The 13558-nt window shown below is 38.6% G+C and overlaps 1 protein-coding gene across 2 annotated transcripts in view; it reads left to right on the top strand.

The window, feature by feature from the left end:
- The window catches only part of PLXNA2 (plexin A2), a 443424-nt gene that overhangs the window by 384243 nt on the left and 45623 nt on the right, over positions 1–13558 (top strand). The window lies entirely within an intron of this gene.

Below are 13558 nucleotides of genomic sequence, written 5' to 3'. Positions count from 1 at the left end.
ATTTGGCATACAGCTTTGTCTTATTCTTTTGCCAATCTAAACCAGTCTGTTTCAGTGTTTTCTACCCATGCAGTGATATCCTGACCTGCGTATACATTTTTCAAGAGGGCAGTGAGATGTTCTGAGATTCCCATTTTCTGACCACTTTCCATAATTTGACATAGTTTGACATGATCAACACAAATATGGGATATTACTCTCCCCTAATTACACCATCTCTGAAGTTTCTAAGAATTTGAATGAGGTAATCTATTCAGAGGGAAATATAGTTTTCCATCCAAAAACATTTCAGAATGAGAACTTATCTACAGTTTAGAAATACAAACAAAAATGATTTTTTTTCAATCCCTGTGATCCGACAATAAAGGGGAAGGAATTTTCAATCTAGTAAGAACACCATATACCAATGGGACATTCTGCTTTTGTAATTGCTGTTTCGTACCACCTTCGGTGACTCCAAAATTGAGCTGGAGATTCTTACAAGAGCTTTTCACCTGACCTACACCAGAAAGTTCTTGAAGGTTTCCCTGTTGTCAAGGAACAGCTCCACAAGGGATGACCTAGGTGACAGTAATAAGTAAGAATATGTGGTGGAGGTTTTGACAGTTTGACAATTTAAATGCATTGTTCAGCTTCAGCAAACTGACCCTAACCTGCAAGAACATTAGCCATATTATTCTACATTTTCCATTTGTCAGTTTTTTATTCCCAGTTCATTCCATTTCTACCTTACCTGATATGTTGCTAAGAGTCTGCTTTCCACCACCATTACTATCCTCCCCAAAAAACTAGTTATTATGCCTGGACAAGTAATTAGAGGAGTCAATTAAGTCATGCTGATATTTTGTTCTTTTAAAAATGTGACCTTACCTGCATTTCAGCATATCCAATTCCAGCAAGCCATTAAGAATACATTTTAAACCTTATATAGGTTCCTTTTTTGTTAAACAAAAGAGCTATGACTTGTAAAGTCACTGAAGGTGGCATAATGTGTACAGTAGAAAGTTGTCTAGTTTCTCTTTTTCTCTCCAACATCCTATCTAAATGAGTGTCAGACGTGGGCAACTACCATTGCTTTTTTATCAACATACAGCCCAGAGGTGGGTTTCTCCCAGTTCGCCCCGGATCGGGCGAACCGGTAGTGGCGGAAGGCTCTGCCCACCTGCCTGGATGCTTCTGTGCATGCACAGAAGCATCACACAAGCAGGTATGTATGCACATGAGCGAACCGGTAGTAAAATAAATTGAAATCCACCACTGATACAGCCTGATGACTCCTACCTCTGTTTACAGTGCCCTCCATTTCAGTTTATAAGGCAGCAGTAGAAAAAAACCAAAAACTTATAAAATGTATAGGGATATTATGTGTTGGTATAGTGCTTCTATGCTATTCAAGAGGGATGTAATGGAGGCAATCGTTTTCTTTTTTCCAACTGAAGACCCTCATGTAACCACCCATGAAATTATACAATAAAATTAACACTTTGTTACCCGGGACAGGAACAGAAAATACACTGATGAAAAATTGCATTTTTTTTCTTAAAACCAGAACTCTATATAGCACAACTGGGATATTATGCTACATTGGCCACTGGGCCTTAAGGCAGGGCACTTCTAGAGTATGTGAGATGACTACCTCATTTTCCAAAATGCAATACTCCCCCCCCCCTCACATAGGAGGTAAAAGCACAGAAGAACCATCTGTCTCAGCAATGCCATGAAGTTACATAGGGCCTTAGGTCACAGACATACTCAGATATTTGTCCCTACTCCCTATGGCCACTAATTCCACCTTTCCTCAGACTACTTCATCTTCTATTAGCCCTGTCAAAAGGAAGGGAACAAGATGAAGGACAAGTATACTGGAAAACATGTTTCCTCAGGAATTAGGAATGGACAGGAGATTAATCTGAGAGGAGATTCAGGTCAAGGATTCAGTACACCTAATTTATCTGAATTTCAGAAGGAATATAGTCCTTATGACAAAGCCATTTCATATTATGTTATGTTGCTTTCATTTGCTTCATATAAAACAAGAGCACATAGGCTAATCTTTTCAGTCAGCATTAAAGTTTTAGAGTAGTGATAACCCTAAAAGACAATCTTTGTTCAATACACATAGTTTCTATTACTGCAAGGAAAGTTTACTCAGGGATATTTTTAAAAGTCTATTTGCCAGGGCAAATAACCATGTGCTATGTAATACTTCCAGGTTTACAACAGTGTGTTTTTGTCACTTTGATAAGACTGGTCACATTGTGCTATGAAAAAGATACAAATGGCTGTAAAACAGAGCAAATGTTGTCATTATTACTTCATAATAATCTTCCCAATTTTAATAAATTAAGTATGACCCTGAGAGAAGGATTCCAATATTCATCCAGGAGTTGTAGATTTGCACAAAAGGTATAAGTAAGAATATTGTATGTGCTTTAAAGAAATGTACATTGGGAATAAGTTTTAAGATCACATTTTGAAGCTGCATTATAGGTTTTTTTAATGTTAATTATTTTACTATGGAAATAGGAACACTGAAGCATATTCTCTTTTAGACTTTTTTCCAAATATAAGAATAAGAGCTCCTATTTCCTATCTGGTACTTTAGCACTAACCCTAGAATTGAGAAAATGTTCCCAAATAGAAAGATACAATGTAGTAGCAACACATAATCTTATTTTGATATTGCTTACTCTGCAATTCTGCTACGTTTACCCTTTACATCTGCCATGAAAATGCATCAGGGACATGAGTGGGCCCACAACAAACAGAAATTAAAATGATAACTAGATGCAATTTCTTCTCCAAATAAACATCTGTTTAAATTTTCCCCAATCTTTTGTGGTGTAAGAAGCTTAGCAATATCATTTGGCTATTACTCACTTAAAAATGTGACCTGCATATCTGTCTAGGTTAAATGGGATGATGTCAAAGTTAAGAACTCCAAATTCATATTTATTTGGATTTTAAATTCCTGCTGAAGTCAGCAGAACAGTTCATTTTCAGAGCATTGCCAAAAGCAAAGTGCCTTCTTCCTGTGTTTTAAAATTGTGGGTTACCTGATTCTGTGTGTAGTTTCTTTCTCTGGCCCTCCAGGCCTACTGCTCAAACATTGCAGAGATGAAATAGCATAACTCCTCAGATCCAGACAGATGCAATTTTAAATTGTAAACAGCAAATGTGGGTCTGTCTTGATGCATGGAGCTACTGGGGCTTGAAGATTTTATTAATATAGATGACAAAATGAGATCACCAGATCTACATTTCCCATTCGAATGTGTGAGCTGGCTATAGGTTTTATACTTAAATTCTCATACAAGGAAATATAAAAGTGCTTGTAGGATTCATGGGTGAAATGCTCTGAAGTCTGCTATCAGTTCGCTTTGCTACCAGTTTGCTTCGCATGCTGCATGCTTTGTTGCCATGCGCACCACAGGTGCTACTCTGCAGCGCTGAAAAAGGAGGATTAAGAAGTCTTTTTTGAGTCTGCAAAGGTAAGTAGAACAGCGAGGGTGGGGACAGCTGTGCCACACAATTTTGATTCGCTGGGAAGCAGGATTTCCTGCTTTCTAGCAAATATAAATCGCGTGGCATAGCTGATTGCCCCACAGCTGATTGTCAGAACTACCAGTTCACCCGAACCAGTAACATTTTTCTACTACCGGTTTAGACGAACCAGTAGACTTTTTACTACCAGTTTGGGTGAACCAGTCCAAACTGGTAGCATTTCACCCCTGGTAGCCTTGTACTATATTTTATATAATAATTTCTATCTTGCTTGGGAGAAGTTTGTTTTGTTGTTGTTTAATTTGCAAAGCCAACCAATTGCAAATTGCAACTCTAGACAACCTACACAGAGTTATTTTCTTTAAAAAAAATAACCAGACAAATAAAGTAAAACCAAATTACAACCAATCAAAATCTCATTATAGATGAGTTCATTTAACAACCATGTCCAATGTCTGGAGAAAGGGGGGAAGACAGGTTTTATAAAAGTTCAGCAGAGGGGGGCCATTGTAATCTCTGGGGGTATGATGTTCCATAGGACAGATATTGTGACAGAGAGAGGCCAAACTCCTATGTCCTATAAGAAGATATTGTTTAATAGAGCAGACTTAAAACATCCCTACCATTTCAGATCTTATGAAATGGACAGAGACAGCTGGAGATGGTGACTCTAGGTGATGAGAAGTTTCATGGGTGCTAATCGCTACCTTAAATAATAGCCAGAAAAGTACTAGAAGCTAATGCAAATCCTACACAATAGGACAGGGCATCCTAAACATAGCCACTGGTTATCACTGGATGCAATAAGCATGAAGAAAAATTGGCATTTCACACACACAGCCCTTATTAGATTTTTTTTTATTAGATTTTATTAATATTTGTAGGCCGCCCTTTTCCCTGAGGGGACTCAGGGCGGCTCACATAAAATCAGGGAAGGGAATACAAACAGTAACATAGACACATATAATAAAAGTAATAAGCAACATACATTCATCATTCGGGAGGGGCGGCTATCCTTGTCCCCAGGCCTGACGGGCTAGCCAGTTCTTCAAGGCTGTGCGGAAGGCCTGGGCGGTGGTGAGGGTACGAATCTCCACGGGGAGTTCGTTCCAAAGGGTCGGGGCTACTACTGAGAAGGCCCTCCTCCTTGTGGTTGCCAGCCGGCACTGGCTGGCCGATGGAATACGGAGGAGGCCCAATCTATGTGATCTAATTGGTCGCAGGGTTATAGCCATGAATGTGTAAAGTATTTTACTTGGCTCACTTTGAGTCTTTCAATGTTGCTCCAGGAGACATGATCCATGTCTCTGGTTACTCTACCTTTCTAGGGAGTGACTAGGGTCTTGGCTCCCCCGCTTGATGCCAGTGAGTCCCAGCACTGACACCCCAGTTCTGAATATCAAAAAACAAAACAAAAAGCTGACATCCCCCCCCCCCCCCCAAGTCCTTTCAGCACACCACCCATTCAAACAAAATGTTCAATTCAGGTACGGATATTTTATATCTTATACTACAATTGTGAAATTCAGGCATACCACGTGAATATGGTTTGTTTGCCATTGGAAAGAATTCTTCTTTTGACTCAACCTCCTGTACTTTATCTTTGCTCTTTTCCATGCTCTTAACTCAGATCAATAAGTGGCAGCAGCATTCAAGCTTTCCTCTCCAACCCTCACAAAGATTTAGTATCTTGCTCTTGGAGTTTTCATTGGTGTAATGAGTACTATTATTTCTTCCTTCCCTTTTCCTATCAGTTTACTGACATGCTGTCAGAGTGACAACTATTGAAAGTGATAATGTTTCTAAATGCTAGATTTTTGTCATGCTTTTGTCATGCACAGTTTAGACTCTTGAAGATTTGAAATGTAGGCTTGCCATAATGGCAACTGCTCAATGTCAGATAAGGTTCTCTGACATTTAAATATATCAGTTTACGTGTGTGCGTGCGCCCGCACACACGTACATACATACACACACACACATTTTTATTTATGCCTTTTTTCGTCCTCCGGAGCCTTCAGTGCATGTGCACTGGCCAGCTGACAGAGCAATACCTTGCATGCCCTGATAAATGTCTCCGCATGTCATCTGTTGCACACGTGCCATAGGTTTGCCATCCCAGTTCTAGAAAGTACTATATTTATCTCTACCACCCTCTGCATTTTAAGTTTTAATGTTTTCTCCTATCCAGTTATGATGGTTTCTGGGAGGCAGTGGACATCTCAGATTCTCAGCCAAGGGAGCCTCTATTGTTTGCTCGTAGGGTCATTTTTCGTCCTCTGGAGCTTTCAGAGAAGCCTCCTGGGGATCCCTGAAGGCTCCAGAAGACTATAAACGGCCCTATGGACAAACCAGAAGTGACTTCCAGTTTGCTCATAGGGTCATCTTTTGCCCTCCAGAGCCTTCTGGGAAGCCTCCAGAAGGCCCCTGAAGGCTCCGGAGGGCTAAAACCAGCCCTACAAGCAAACGGGAAGTCTGTTCCCAAACTTCCTGTTTTCCCATAGGGCCATTTTTTTGCACCCCAGAGGAAGGACCTCTGGGGGGGGAGGCCGTTTTCGCCCTCCCCGGGCTCCTATAAAGCCTCTGGAGCCTGGGGAAGGCAAAAAAAGCATGAAAAAATGGGGGGGGGGAGTGCTGGTCATGTACACATGCATGCTGAGGTCGTGCATTGCATTATGGGTGTGGCATGCTTGCGCACGACCCCCGTGCCATCCCCCCCGCTTTTGGCATGCAAGCCAAAAAAGTTTCGCCATCACTGTCCTAGATTGTACAACAGTTTACATGTTAGGTAAGGAAATCATTTAAAATGCAGTTCAGGACTTACTATAAATGAAGAAATTTCTGCTGCCAAATTTCTGGTATACCTAACACATAAAAGAGGCATCTGTCATTTCTAGACATTTGGCTTTCGAGTCTGCATTCTACACTTTTACAATTGGCATTTTATGTAAGCTTTATACCAAGAATGTTATTTATTTATATTTGTAAGAGCATTACACAATTTAATTCGGTTCTTCTAATTCATTTGTTAAATTGATTTAACATGTTAAATCAAATGCCTAATAAGAACTTACATTCTCCAGCAGTAGAGCTAGATTGTTCATCTTCATGGCCTGCTACCTGCACCCTTGTCAACAACCACCTTTGTGGTAACGATGTCTTTTGTGCTCTTTCATCTTGCTGCAATCCAGTTCATTGTTAGCAACATCCAGGATGGCCAAGAAGGCAGACAATTGGATGAGCAGGAATAGGTGCAGGGAAGAATAAGTAATTTCCATTAGAAGTAATTTGTTGCCTAATAGAGATAAACTCCTGTTCTAGACTTCCCAAAGATGTAGCCATGCCATAATTATACTGCAGTAAGTATCACTTAGAATTTTAACAAGGAAATATAACTCAGATGTATTTTTACTTAATTTTAACTTGCTTTATAAAAGCTTAAGAAACAAAAGGAGCATGATGGCATGGAAAACCATAAGTTGCTATTTTAATTTCCACCTACATAGTGTTATATGGCAAGTTGGGAGGGCTTGATATCATTACCTGGATTCTTTAGATATGCACATAACTTCTTTGGATATTTTTAACTCAATACAACTCTATTTAATTGGATTTATGTAACAGTCTAAACCAAATGAGATAATTTTTAGTGTATATAAATACTTTATGTGTAGATTCATAAGACACACATGATTCTATAAAAAGCTATTTGTCCAGCTGCTGTGAGTATATCATTTTAAAGCACCAGCCTATAAAAACATAAGGCAAGGAAATTACATTCTGGACACTTGGACTGTGTCCAAACTTAAACTCCTCTGCTAGCTGCTTTCTTTCTTGCAGCAATTTACTTTGACTTGTAGATGGATTCAGGAAGTCAAGTGCACCTCCTTAAATTTCACAGAAAAATTTCTGAAAATTGATTCCCTTTAACTTATGCAAAGTCAAAAAAATTTTAAAAAATCATAAGAGAAGATATACTGGTTTGGTTCTAGACTTAAAAGCGAAAAGAACAAAGCCTTCCCCATACGAAATTCCATGTAGAAAATAAAAATATTGCTTGTCAGAAGTTAAATAAATCCCTTGCAGTAAAGGAATTCCATTCATACAGTGTCAAAAATAAAATACCATATGGGGTTCCGTAATTTTCCAAGTCTCTGAAACCTCAATCCCTACTGGGACTATGTATACCAGTTATAGATCGACCTGAACTATTCAAACTATTTTAATCAAGGTGCATTTTTCCTTCTAGTTGTTGTTATTTACAGCTACATTTAACATGTAGTAATTTTTTAGAGGTAGTCTTTGATTTATTCCCTTTGATTTATCTCTTAATGACCATTCAAATTATGACTGACCTGAAAAGGGGGACTTACAACCTGGACTTGAAGTTCCCATAGTGGAACTTCCCTCTCCATGTCACGTGAGTGAACATCAGGCCCTCAGCAATATGGCCACATTTTCAGCTGTTTTTCACTTATTTCCAGTTTTTGACAAAAGCACACCCTTAATAAACTATTTGTTTGCTTAATGACCTTGGTGTTTCCTTAATAACGACCAAAAAAAAGTCATAAAATTGGCTGAGTGACATGACTGTTGTTTGGATTTTTTTTTCAGACAGTGTTTTCCCAACGGGTTTAGAACAAACCAACTTAATTTTAGAACAAGGAATATTAGGTCAATTGGATTATGCAGCTTGTCCCTCTGATTTATAAAATGCAATTTGTCTGATTTTTGATAAAATCACAATTTCATCATTCAACGCTCTTCCATACCAAGAATGGAAGGGAAATACAAAAAAACCCTCCTTTGTTGCACAACGATGCAAAAAACAATGTTTTATTATACTATATTGCACATAGAAACTCTCATTTGCAGTTGATCTCACTACTCTTTTCTAAATTCCCAAACATTCTGACTTACTTTACCTAAATTACTGGTTAGAAAATAAATATAATTTTGTCTCTAAACACTGCTAAGTTTTGTTATATTATATGCAAACTCTGCTCTGCTGTGAACGTTAAAGCTTACACAATGTTTTTCTACGGTGGTCTTTTCTCTTTTGGTCTATGATTATAATAATGTCTATTCATTTTCAAAAAGAGCTGGGATTTGATACGAAATCCTCTTTACTACAGACAATATTCAGTATTCAAGCTAATAATAGCACATTCTAAATTTCTCTTTAATTCTTTAAAAAATGTCTGTATCATTCCAGGCTGAGGATGAGGTGCAATCAATATGATACAGCAATATCTTTTCAGATCAATCCAGGGTGCCAACATAGACTTTAATATCAACAATACATCCTGAAACAACACATAATCTCTTCCAGTAGTTTCTTATAGAAGTTAAATTGAAAGACAAAAAAGATAAGTATAAAAAGTGGAAAGGGGGGGGGGGGGACGGACATAACTAAGGCAAAATATCAGCAAATAGCCCGAGCATGTAAAGATGAAGTGAGGAAAGCTAAGGCTCACAATGAAGACAGGCTTGCCACAAAAGTAAAAAATAACAAAAAAAAAGCTTCTTCCAACATGTTAAAAACAAGAAAAAGGTTAAGGAAACAATTGGTCCATTGCTGGGAGAAAGTGACAAGCAACAGGGAGAAAGCAGAACTATTTAATTCATGTTTTGCATCTGTCTTTACACAAAGGGATAGAACAGTCCAACCTATCAAAAACAGCACCACAAAAATCAGATTAGGAACACAAATTGAAATAGGGAAGAAAATGGTAAGTGAGCACCTGTCTACCCTAGACAAGTTCAAATCACCAGGACTGGATGGATTACACCCCAGGGTTCTGAAGGAACTGGCAGACGAGATCTCAGAACCACTGAACTATATCTTTCAGAGATCCCAGCACACCGGGGAACTACCAGAGGACTGGAAAAGAGCTAATGTGGTTCCCATCTTCAAAAAAGGGAAAAAACAGATCCAAGAAACTACAGACCTATCAGCCTGACCTCAATACCAGGAAAGATTCTGGAAAAGACAATCAAGCAACGAATTAGCAAACACTTAGAAGCAAACAAAGTAATAGCCAAAAGCCAATATGGGTTTCTCAAAAACATATCATGCCAGAGTAATCTTATTGCATTCTTTGACAAAGTGACAAAATTAGTGGACCAGAGGAATGCCGTCGATATAGTTTACTTGGACTTCAGTAAGGCATTTGATAAGGTAGACCAAAACCTACTACTAGATAAAGTAGAAGAATGTGGGTTAGACAGCATCACCACCAGATGGATTCGTAACTGGCTGACCAACCGCACTCAACGTGAAGTCCTCAATAGAACTGCATCTTCATGGAGGGAAGTATGCAGTGGAGTACCCCAAGGCTCTGTTTTGGGCCCAGTACTCTTCAACATCTTCATCAATGATTTAGATAAGGGAATAAATGGGGAACTCATCAAATTTGGAGATGACACTAAGCTGGCAGGAATAGCCAACACTCCAAAAGATAGACTAAAAATACAGAAGGATCTTGACAAACTTGATCATTGGGCACTATCTAATAAAATGAAATTCAATGGTAAAAAGAGTAAGGTTCTACATTTAGGCAACAAAAATGAAATGCACAAGTACAGTATCGGTGGTACCTTGCTCAACAGTAGTAACTGTAAAAGGGATCTTGGAGTCCTAGTGGACAACCATTTAAATATGAGCCAGCAATGGGCAGCAGCTGCCAAAAAAGCCAACCCAGTTCTAGGCTGCATAAACAGAGGGATAGAATCAAGATCACGTGAAGTGTTAATACCACTTTATAATGCCTTGGTAAGGCCACACTTGGAATACTACATTCAGTTTTGGTCCCCACGATGTAGAAAAGATGTGGAGACTCTAGAAAGAGTGCAAAGAGCAACAAAGATTATTAGGGGACTGGAGACTAAAACATTTGAAGAACGGTTGCAGGAACTAGGTATGTCTAGTTTAATAGAAAGAAGGATTAGGGTAGACATGATAGCAGTGTTCCAATATCTCAGGGGTTGCCACAAAGAAGAGGGAGTCAAACTATTTTCTAAGGCACCTGAGGGTAGAACAAGAAGCAATGGGTGGAAACAAATCAAGGAGAGAAGCAACTTAGAACTGAGGAGAAATTTCCTGACAGTTAGAACATTAATCAGTGGAACATCTTGCCTCCAGAAGTTGTGAATGCCTCAACAATGGAAGTCTTTAAGAAGATTTTGGATAGCCATTTGTCTGAAATGGTATAGGGTTTCCTGCCTAGGCAGGGGTTGGACTAGAAGACCTCCAAGGTCCCTTCCAACTCTGCTATTGTATTGTATTGTATTGTATTGTATTGTATTGTATTGTATTGTATTGTATTGTATTGTATTGTATTGTATTGTATTGTATTAAATAATAAGGGCCTGGTTCAATCAGTTTTTCACAAGACTTTCTACTAGAACTTTCCAATCAGTTAGGAACATAACCACAGTAAATTGGTATATCCAAACCATATCCTTCTCAGATAGTCCAGAAAGATACCACAGCTGAAGTATGAAATTCCAGTGTGGGATCTGACAAGTCCAAGATAGTACATGCTCCAGCCATCTCCTTTACAAACCAAGAAAGTTTTAGGCCTCTTGCCCTATCCACTATCCAGTTGTGGACTCTGCAGTCTTTTATCTGACTATTGTCTAAGCAGCATCTCTGAGCCAGTTTTCCAAGATCATTTACACATAGCATTACAGCATAATGTATGTTTATGAAATGGTGAAATGCTCTACTTCATTGTCACAAAATAGACTTCATGTACATTTTGCACTGAATTCTATTAGCCTTGCAAGTATTTATAGAGTGTAATTTTGAAAGTAAGAAACATATTTTAAATATTGCAATAGGGATTGGCCTATGAAAAAATATGGAGTGATTCAATGATTAGGGTAGATGAGAACTGAAATCAGCAGATTCAGTCATTCATTGGGCTGAGGTGGGAGATTTTCTTGTCTGTCATTCAGTCATGTTCTCATTCACATCCATTTGCAGCTTGTTGCATTTCACAACCTGTGTTTTTTCTGAGCAATGTTGTGCCTGTAGCAATATACTAATCTTCCCATTTTTCCTCTTGTAATATTAACTTTGATGGATGACATTATATTGAGGTGAAAAGGGGCAAGCATGAGATATGATAAAACCATAGTAGCAACCTCAGAAAGGTTAATGAATAGTAGCACTTAATCATAAGACAAGGCTGTGATAAAAAGAGAAAATCATAAGAAAGAGCAAAACAACCTAAATGGTTGTTTTACTCCATGAAGGTAAAATGTTTTAGTCAAAAAGCTACCAATAAAGAACTATTTACATGCTGTGGATTGGCAGACTTTTAGAATTTCCTTTTTAAAATATTCAAAATATTATTACTCTTATTAATGTAAGTTTGAGGTGGGGTTGGATTTGGTTTTAAAAGAAGTAGCACTGCACGTTTTTTAGAACAAGAAGCATGCAGTGGTTCATAGTCTCTGACAAAACCAGAAAAATTAGTAAAATACAGATTGATTTTTCAATCTAACACAATCTTTAAAGATTGTGTTAGATTGAAAATCAGTCTGATTTAGTGATTTAGTTTAAATCTTGGTTTAGTGCTAGTTTCCTGGGTAGCCGAAGAGCATCATATCAGGCTTCTGGGAGTAGGTGGAGGTGGGGGTGTGCTTTGGTCTTTTTATGTGGTCAATATGAAAAGGGCTGCTTCTGAATGTGGGAATGGTGTCCTGCTGTTTGACTCTTTGGGACTTCATTTAACATTTTTCAGAGGGAGATCTATAGAAGTCTTTTCAGAGTCTATGAGCTAAAAGGCATTCTTGATTGGAAGGTCAATACGATGCTCCAAAAAAGCCGACAGTGACAGATCAGAAAGGCCTTTTTAGCGTAAGAAAGAATAGTAGAAGTCACACCAGGACATGACAGAGAAATATTAATAGATAATTCCTGGGACAGGGTTGCTGAAACAATTAATCAAAGTAAAATGATGTGTAGTTGATGGAAGTCAGTATAAGTGGATGGTACTCTGGAGACTGATCAATATCAATTCTGGGCTTAAAAATACTCACAAATTACTATATTATTATTCTTGTTATTGATATTTTCCATGTGTGTCAGTGCAAGTGTGTGTATATCAGTGCATTCATATTCTTGCAAGTATGTAGGACAAATCCTAGTGTGTATAGACTGCATAAAGGAATCCCTGCAGATTTTATCCCACTAGTCTTTGACGACTATAAGGGATGGTGCTCATCTCCATTTCAAGGCCATTGAGCTAATGCTGTCTGAAGACATTTCTGTAGTAATCTCATGTGGATAGCATGACATCACAGAGTGCAGTTTAAAAGCACGCAAATGCAAGTAGATAAATAGGTACTACTTTGATGGGAATGTAACAGTGTTCCATGACATCATAGAATAGGAGAAGCATACTAGAAATAAAAGTGGACTTCAATCGCATATTAACTAATGCAATTGACCAAACTGTGACCAATCCTACCCTAACAAGGAAATGCTGCCTGTGAATAGAGTATGATACATACATACAGACTTCTTATAAGGGTGTGAAAATGTCCACGTTACCATTATCAAAGGACATATCTTAACAATGGTGTTTCCATCTCACAGGCAGCCTGATGCTGAGGTATATTGAAGCCAATACAAATTGTTGCGGCATAACATGTCCTCCTAGAACCATGATCGTGAACCTATGGCACGTGTGCCACAAGTGGCAGGTGGAGCCATTTGTCAGGGCACGTGAGGCATGCACACACTGACCAGCTAACTTTGGCCTACTTTTGAGGCCATTTTTCGCCCTCGAGACCTCTCTGAAGCCTCCAAAGCACAAAAAACGACCCTATGGGCAAACTAGAAGTTTAGGAACAGACTTCCAGTTTGCTTGTCTGTTCCTGAACTTCTGGTTTGCTTGTAGGACCGTTTTTTTGCCCTCCAGAGCCTTCAGGAAAGCCTTCTAAAAGCTCCCAAAGGCTCCAGAGGTTGAAAATCGGCCCTATGGGGAACCTGGAAGTTTGGGAATGGTGTCTTCCGGTTTGTTCGTAGGGTTGATTTTCA

Source organism: Thamnophis elegans, chromosome 5, assembly GCF_009769535.1.
Source record: "Thamnophis elegans isolate rThaEle1 chromosome 5, rThaEle1.pri, whole genome shotgun sequence".
Classification (NCBI taxonomy): Eukaryota; Metazoa; Chordata; class Lepidosauria; order Squamata; family Colubridae; genus Thamnophis; species Thamnophis elegans.
Note: the sequence above shows the minus strand (reverse complement) of the source record. Positions and strands in the feature narration are given on the sequence as shown.